This window comes from Habropoda laboriosa, unplaced genomic scaffold (assembly GCF_001263275.1).
Source record: "Habropoda laboriosa isolate 0110345459 unplaced genomic scaffold, ASM126327v1 scaffold5, whole genome shotgun sequence".
NCBI classification, from domain to species: domain Eukaryota; kingdom Metazoa; phylum Arthropoda; class Insecta; order Hymenoptera; family Apidae; genus Habropoda; species Habropoda laboriosa.
This window is the reverse complement of record NW_017100161.1, coordinates 3,171,238-3,179,386: the sequence shown is the minus strand read 5'-3', so window position 1 is coordinate 3,179,386 and position 8,149 is coordinate 3,171,238.

Sequence of the window (8,149 nt, the reverse complement as noted above, 5' to 3'; positions counted from 1 at the left end):
CTTCTCCTTACCATTCCCGGGAGCTTCTGCAGAGAAGCAAACACACAGAAAGATACACACACACAGATACCGTAGAATGGTACATACGTAGAATGGTCCGCGAGAGGAGGTTTCTCCTTCTTTTCTCAGTAGGATCGTCGATGCTGCCGGGAAGGTTGGTATGCATGGATCCAGCGGTGGAACATAGCTTCCTCCGGTTCTCTCTCACTCTCTTTCTCTCTCTCTCTTTCTTCCTCTGTCGCCTGCTTCAGCGTCGGTTCCCCTCTCAGTCGGGGACAATGCACGCCAGTTTTTGCGTCGTTTGCTTCCAGGCTGAACCCGCCGGACGGATGGATCCGCGTTGGACTCACCGGCTACCATCTCCTCTTTTCTTCCTCCATCTTCTTCCTCCTGTTTCTTTCTTTCCTCTTCTTCTTTCACCCTTCTCTCTACCTTCCTGTCTTTTTCTCTCGACGTCTTGCTCTGCCTTTCTTTTGCACACACACACACGCACACGCAGCGTGTCTTCTCCTTCTTCTTCTTCTTCCTCTTCTTCTTCTTACGTTCTTCAGAATGGTTGGTTAGCTTTGCTTCTCCTTCTGTTCTTTTACCTCGCCGTCGATCGTCCGCTCTCTAACCCACCCTCGCGCGTACAATGAAACCGAAAATCTTCTCCGGCACCCGGGGAATGCGGCGCATGATTACCTACATCGAACCAGAGAGCCGACTCGCAAGAAGGACCAACTCTCTCTTTCTCTCTATTTCAGCCACTGTTCCAACGAAACGAACGATTCTTCGTGGCTGTCCACGGGGTACAGCTGGGACGATCGATCGACGAAGATCGTCGGAAGATGGTCCTTCTGATCGTGGACGCGTTAGGTGTTTCGATGGCCCGTATGTAAACGAGGACGCGGGTCCTCTCTCTGTGAGGAATTTGTCGGGGGATTCCAGGTTCTGAGGAGACTTGTGTGGCAAGGGAACGGGAGGACAATTATTCATATATTACTGGATGTATGAAAAGAATGTGTTTTATAAATTTTGAATTTAGGCCGATTTTCCAATTAGTCAAATTATTCAATCTTTCGATCACTTTTGAAGCAGTGTTTGAAAAGAGTATCTCAGAAAAAATTCTATTGGGAATTCTAACCAAACTCCACCAAATTCACCGAAATTATTCAATTTTTCAGAAAATATTGCTTTCCGACATAAATTAGAAATTCCGTATGAAATTTTAAAGCAAATTTCCATCTTTTACCTCTGACTCCATATTCCACCAAAAAACACAGCGTAAACAATTAACAGCTGTAACACTCCCATGAATCTACGCTACGAAGCCGACCTAACCTAAAGATCTCCAATTCACCGCGCACAATCAGTAGATCGACGATCCTCCAAGTTTTTGCCCGCTCCTCTGCACACCGTCGTAAACGAAACTACCGTTTCCTTATCGAACGGAATTAAGGGCATTTCCATGAGCGTCGCCGCGAGCCTAACCGTCTCTGTTCCAAGTTTTTTCGAAGTTTCGCGGCAGACTCGTTGAATTGAATCAGCCGGCATTAAGTCGGATTACATGGCTAAACTGTTGGAGATGAAACGCGTCGCGAACAGATATATTAAGCCTGTCAGACGAGACGGAAGGCTTACATGATCGGGACTGGAGGAGAACGAGAGGCTCGGTAGACGCAAAACGAGACCACGAAAACCACGTTTCATTCACGACGCCGGTCGTCGTTGTCGTCGAACGACGCTGGGGCCCGCGGCGACGCAACACGCGACAGCTTTCCTGTCTCGTGACCGTGAACCGTTAACGTCCACGACGTGCACCAAGACCACATCCTGTCTAGGATCGTCGATCGATACCTCGAACGACAGAGAGAGAGAGGGAGAGCCTGAAAAAGGCTAGGAAAAACCGTTCGTTATCCATGACTTGGAACGGTTATCGCGCTCTTCTGGCTCGCTTTTCGTATCGATTTCGATAAGCTGCCTTTTCGATCGAGTACTTGCCACGAGAAATTGGAATTTCTTACCGGAGGATGGTTAGGCAACGACACTTTTCGATGAAGCAGCTTTCGCTGGGTTAATCAAGTCTGTGTTACACGTGTTTCAGGTGTAATTGGTGTTAACAGGTTCTCCGACGAATCCGCGTATGAATTAAGACAGTTTTAACTGGTTTTCTTGGGTAGAAAGAAAATCGCTGCGAAAATCAGTGTTGTTTAAGTGTGCGAAATGTATTTTAAAGGAGGTGAGATAATTTGTCACTTCTTTAAATTTTTGGAGATTCTCTTTATTCCTTTTACACCGTTACAGTGGATGAATTCAGCTTCTTCAGACTATATAGACGTGTTTAATCAATACTTCTCGTACAATTAACATTACGATTAGTGTCCCTTACGACGGATACGATTCTTCTTACTTCAACTTACAATTAATAAATTAAAGAAGCTTCTTCTTGACTTCATAAAATTCGCTCCCATGGAAGTATAAAATTGAAAATTGTTAATCCAAGAGAGCGTGCGTTGTATTTAGAGATACCAACAAGCGGCTGCTTACCATTGATAACGAACCGCAAATTGTTCAAGTAAGAGAGAAGGATGTTATTAGAATTCAAGATAAACGATAACGAAACATAGTTATGATATGTTTACCTCCCGACTATGTATAAGCAACATTGTAGCTTACTTTTTTTTTACTTTCCACATACATATGTAAACTGAATTATATGCTGGCTTAACATCATGTTAGATGGAACAACCGAAGAGATATACGAAATAATTCTTATTTAGCTAATCTTCGGCTTAGTTAGTATCAAAATTCAACGTTATTACGAGCATGCTCGCGTATCTGTCCTATCTAAACTGCAATCTGAGCCACGAGCGTGACTCGATTATTATAACTAAGAAAGGGACGAAACGAACTCTGTACGTACGGCATAGGGATCCGCGGTAACTCTCGATTTGGTAGTTAAACTGACGTTCGTGGAATCACGTCACGAGCTCTGTTTCAAATAGTCCCGCGGAACATCGGGGGCAGCGAGGCAAGGTTTTTCGCGGCTCGAGCGCGATCTAATTGGATACGAGATGAAGCTGGACGAATTCCCTTGGCAAAAATCACCGCGTCGGGGAATTTGAAATTCATATCTTCCGGCTGCGCGAGAGGGTGCGTCGCTCGCGCATCCGTCATCTTTTTCTGCCGAGGCCTGGAGAAGCGCATAATTGCGCTTGCTGCATAAACCGCGTCCTCCGTGGACGTCTTCGTGTCCGGGTCGATGCCATCGGGCCTGGCCTGGCATGGCCAGGTCGAACAAATCTTTATCATCGGCCTTCTTTCTATCTCGTTGCGTCATCGTTGGACGAACGAAAGTTCATGTTTCTTTTGGAGGATGTGTGCTGTGAGTCTGTGGGCTCGTCGTTTCACATTTAGATTGGAAATCAAATGGAACTGCTGTTTGGCAATTATTTTTGTGTTGTAAAGGAAATTAATATCGTATTAATAGGTGGCAAGTGCCGCACACTCACGACCGTAAGTCCGCGGACACGTCGTTTCGCATTTAGATTGAAAATGAAATGGAATAGGGCTACTGTTTGGCAATTATTTTTGTGTTATGAAGGAAATTAACTTTTTCCGCTGTAAATAGCATATTAATGTGACAATTGTCTGCACACTCACGTCCGTAAGTCTCTGGACACGTTGTTTCTCATTTCGATTGAAAGTGAAATGAGATATTTGTGGAACAGACCTACTGTTTGCCAATTATTTTTTGTTGAAGCAAAATGGTTTATGAGTACTGCATGAAAAATCGACATCCTAGAATATTGGTAGGTTTATGACACGTCCGATAAATATGGTTTGGGGATGCCTGCGAACACCCCAGGTATAAAGGTGCACACCACGCTCCGTAAGCAGTTGTAATTGTGCGCCTGTCTTGTCTGAACATCTTGTAAAATATAATTATTTACCTTACTCCACACGAGTTATTTATTTAATATAACCCCTCAACATTTTTATATTATAAAAGAAAGTAATTTGTTTCGCAATAAATGTTACTTTAATAAGTGAAAAGTGTCTGGTGACTTCTGGGCAGAAGTGTACACAAGTCTGTGGACACTTGGACTACTGTTTATCGATTATTCCTGATTTCTAAGGAAAAGTAAATTAAATTAAAAAGTGTCGAGTGTTCGATGACTTACAGGCGGAAGTGTAGGTACACAAAGAATGAATATTTCCATTTCCTACTTTGTTCCTCATTTTCAAACGATTAATCGATAAACGCGAGATTTCAAGCGACATATGAGAAATGTCTAAAATAGCCCTTTACCAAGTTACGTCACACTAGTTGACGAAAGACTTGCAACAGGAACAATCGAGTTGAGTGAAGAGTGGCAATTAAGAAAAAGATACTTAGATTCGAAACGATCGACCTCCTTTTACTCTTGCTAAATGTAACTCACCCGGGAGATAATTGATTCTCGACGAAGTATGTGTTTTTCATAACGTAAAAAAAGACAGGAAAGAAAATAACAGAGAAGTGTATTCAGTGTCGCGAATGATTATCGATGATTTATTAATTCGTACGTTCAGATGGTGCAACCGTTGAAGGATTTCTGTAACGAGCGTTGATTTTCACCGGTAACGATGCAAACGAGGGCGCGTACAGCGTAAATCGTTCTGGGGATTGTTATAATTAACGAGAATTAATAATAACCACGACGAGGGCCTCCTGCCTGATCTTAATTGCAATTAATTTCTAATTCACCTGTTTAACCGCGCTTCTACGTGAATCTGCCACTCCAGACGTACCCGCGCTTCACCTCTCTCTCCTTCTCGTACGCGACTCGTTCCCTCTTACATGTTTATGAATTAAACGCGCGTTAACGTTAGACGATGTTAACGATTAGGATCAGGGGTCGCGCTAATTAAAGGCGCAACCGTCAGGTCGCTCCGCGTATAATTCCGGCGTATATTTTAAGGAAAATAAGACATAACATGACGTTAGTCGTCCGCCTTCGTCCATCAATTATAATGCGGAACATTTATTACGATTATTCAATTTGCAAATGAAAATTAAATTAAAAATTAAAGGGCAAAGTTATACTAAATTTGATTTCATGGTTTAAACATCAATTTATTAATACCGGAGGAAGCTGAGAAATTATATCCTTCCGTTCGATAAATTATATCACTTCCGGCAGGCGGGAGTTCACTAGACGGCTGCTCCCGGTGATGGCCGAAGTTTGTTTTGACCGCATCCTTCGACATTTTTCTCCAGTGTTTGTATTAATTAATAGTGAATTTTTCATATTTTCACCTGAAAAGTTGTGAATACGTCTGTTCAATCTTTTTTGATAAATATCTTACGATCCTCAGGAGTAAAAAATTCTCGAGACTCCAAATTTCCTCCAATCTCACATCCAATGGACACCGAATAATCCAACAACCCCAGGTATCATTAAAATTTGCAAAAAGAAACCTCTCGACACTATGAGAAATCAATCTAACGTAATGACATAGTCTACTCAATCTTTTTTCTCAAATATCTTACGATCCTCAGGAGTCAAAAATTCTGGTGACTCCAAATTTCTTCCAATCTCACATCCAATGGACACCGAATAATCCAATAACCCCAGGTATCATTAAAATTTGCAAAAAGAAACCTCTCGACACTATGAGAAATCAATCTAACGTAATGACATAGTCTACTCAATCTTTTTTCTCAAATATCTTACGATCCTCAAGAGTCAAAAATTCTCGAGTTCCAATTTGACATCCAATGGACACCGAATAATCCAACAACCCCAGGTATCATTAAAATTTGCAAAAAGAAACCTCTCGACACTATGAGAAACCAATCTAACGTAACGACATAGTCTACTCAATCTTTTTTCTCAAATATCTTACGATCCTCAGGAGTAAAAAATTCTGGTGACTCCAAATTTCTTCCAATCTCACATCCAATGGACACCGAATAATCCAACAACCCCAGGTATCATTAAAATTTGCAAAAAGAAACCTCTCGACACTATGAGAAATCAATCTAATGGAATAATCTCGAACAATTTCTCTAATGTAACAACATAGTAACGGCGAAAGAAAAGCCCGAAGAAACAACAGTGGAGCGAAAGAGTTGAAGTTTCGTGGCTCGTCGATTAGCCAGACGAGGCGATGAAAGAGTTCGATGAAATAATGACGGGACCAGGTCGATAAATAGTACGCCTCTGCTGCTCTTAGGGGCGGAGTGAAGCAGGTGGAAGGGGATCGAGGGGAGCCTGAGGGATCCGCGTTAATGCCAGCCAAGGGAAGACAGCTATCAAAAGCCCGTATTTAAATATTATCAGTGAAATTACAGTGCTCACTGCTCGCGAGGGCTGCTCGGTCATTACCGACTGGCAATTCGGCCTCTTTAATCGCCGTTGTCAATACTAATCGACATCGTCGTTATTTAATATTCCTCCGCTTGTGGTTCTTCCCTTTTTCACGGTCCGAAATCACTCTTCTTCTTTTTCTTTTCTTTTCAATTTAACACACAAAGTTTTGCTACATTTTCAAGAACAGTATCTTGCGAATTTATTGAAATTTTCATTGGAGATGAATAGAACGAAATCCCGTGAGAATGATTAATATATTCATTAGTAATCTTTCGAACTCTTCTAAATATTGTTTGGAAATTAATTGAGCGTGTTTGGGGAATAATGAATACGTTGATCAATAAAATTAACGTTTACCGAGAGGAATATTCGCGGGATTATTCTAAACATTGTTCTGGAATAATTGTACGGGTCCTGGGAATGGTCGATGTGTTCGTTGGTGAAATTACTGTTTTAGGAGAAGAATATCCTGTGATCTCTTGATTACTTCTCTGGGATGAATGAACGTGTACTAAAAAATCATCGATGCAATCCATTTATCATGGATCATCCGTGTCACTCCTCAAAAAAATAAAATTACTATCCTCCATTTCCTATATTTTATGAATAACGTCTAAAATATCAATTGTATAGCCCAGTGTCAAAGTGTTCACTGCCACTGTGTCCTTACTCAAAAAAATTACATTACTATCTTCCATTTACCATATTTTACGAATAATCCGTAAAATCTCAACTGTACAGCTCAGTACCAAAGCTCTCACTATCAGTGAGAACCAAAGCGAGTGAGAATGAAAGTGTCACTTCCCAAAAAAAAAAGTCAAATTCCTACCTTCCATTTCCCATATTTTATGAATTACATACAAAACACCAATCGCACAGCTCGCTATCAAAGTTCTCACCGCGAGTGTGTCACATCTGAAAAAAACCTCTCTACATAGTCGCGTTTGTTCCTGCTCGAAGGTCCGTTAGAAGAACGAGCCGCGAAGGAACAATGCGAAATGCAAACAGTATCCCCCAGGTAGAATCTCGAACCGTGAATATTCTATTGCATGCATCGGCTCGCGACGCGTCTGGAAGCATCGCGATTACTCACATCAGCCACCGAAACCGCCGACGCGGATTAGCGATGCCGTCGTTTTCATCGTTGGCAGCCGCGTAATAACACGGCGAATCGCAATTAGGAACCGTCTACGGCAAATAGTATCGGCCCTGGTTATCTGCTTACGAGGTCCTCATTAGCATACACCGGCGAATAGAGCAACGACGATGAAACGATCGAGGAACAGTGGGTGCAGTAGAAGATGTTGAACGAAGGGGAAAAAAGAGGAGAAGATTGCCGAGAGAGAGAGAGAGAGAGAGAGAGGTGGGTGTGAAGGGATGAGTAAGAAACGACGAAGAAGAGGTGGAGAAATAATTAAAGCTACTACGATCGCTATCTAAATAATTAGAAGTTGGCGTGACTCTGCATAAGGCCCACAGCGTGTACGCGCCGACTGAACTGTCAGATCGTAAGATTCCGCGAGGCGCGGGCATAATTAGGCGAGAAATATGAACGCGAAATCCGTGTATTTAAATCGCGACGCGCGCCTGAGGAAGCGATGTGTCAAAATCGTGCCGCCGGATATTTTCCTTTTCTTTTTTTCTTCCTTCTCCTTCTTTTTCTACGATTCCCTCTCTTTTCCTCTTCCTTCTTTTCCACGACCTGAACGGAGCTGAAATCGTAATGCTTCCTAGGTAACCGCCTCGATCGGTCGTGAGTCACCTCTCGACGCGCTTTCGACTATCGCTCCTTTTTGCGCAATCCCGTG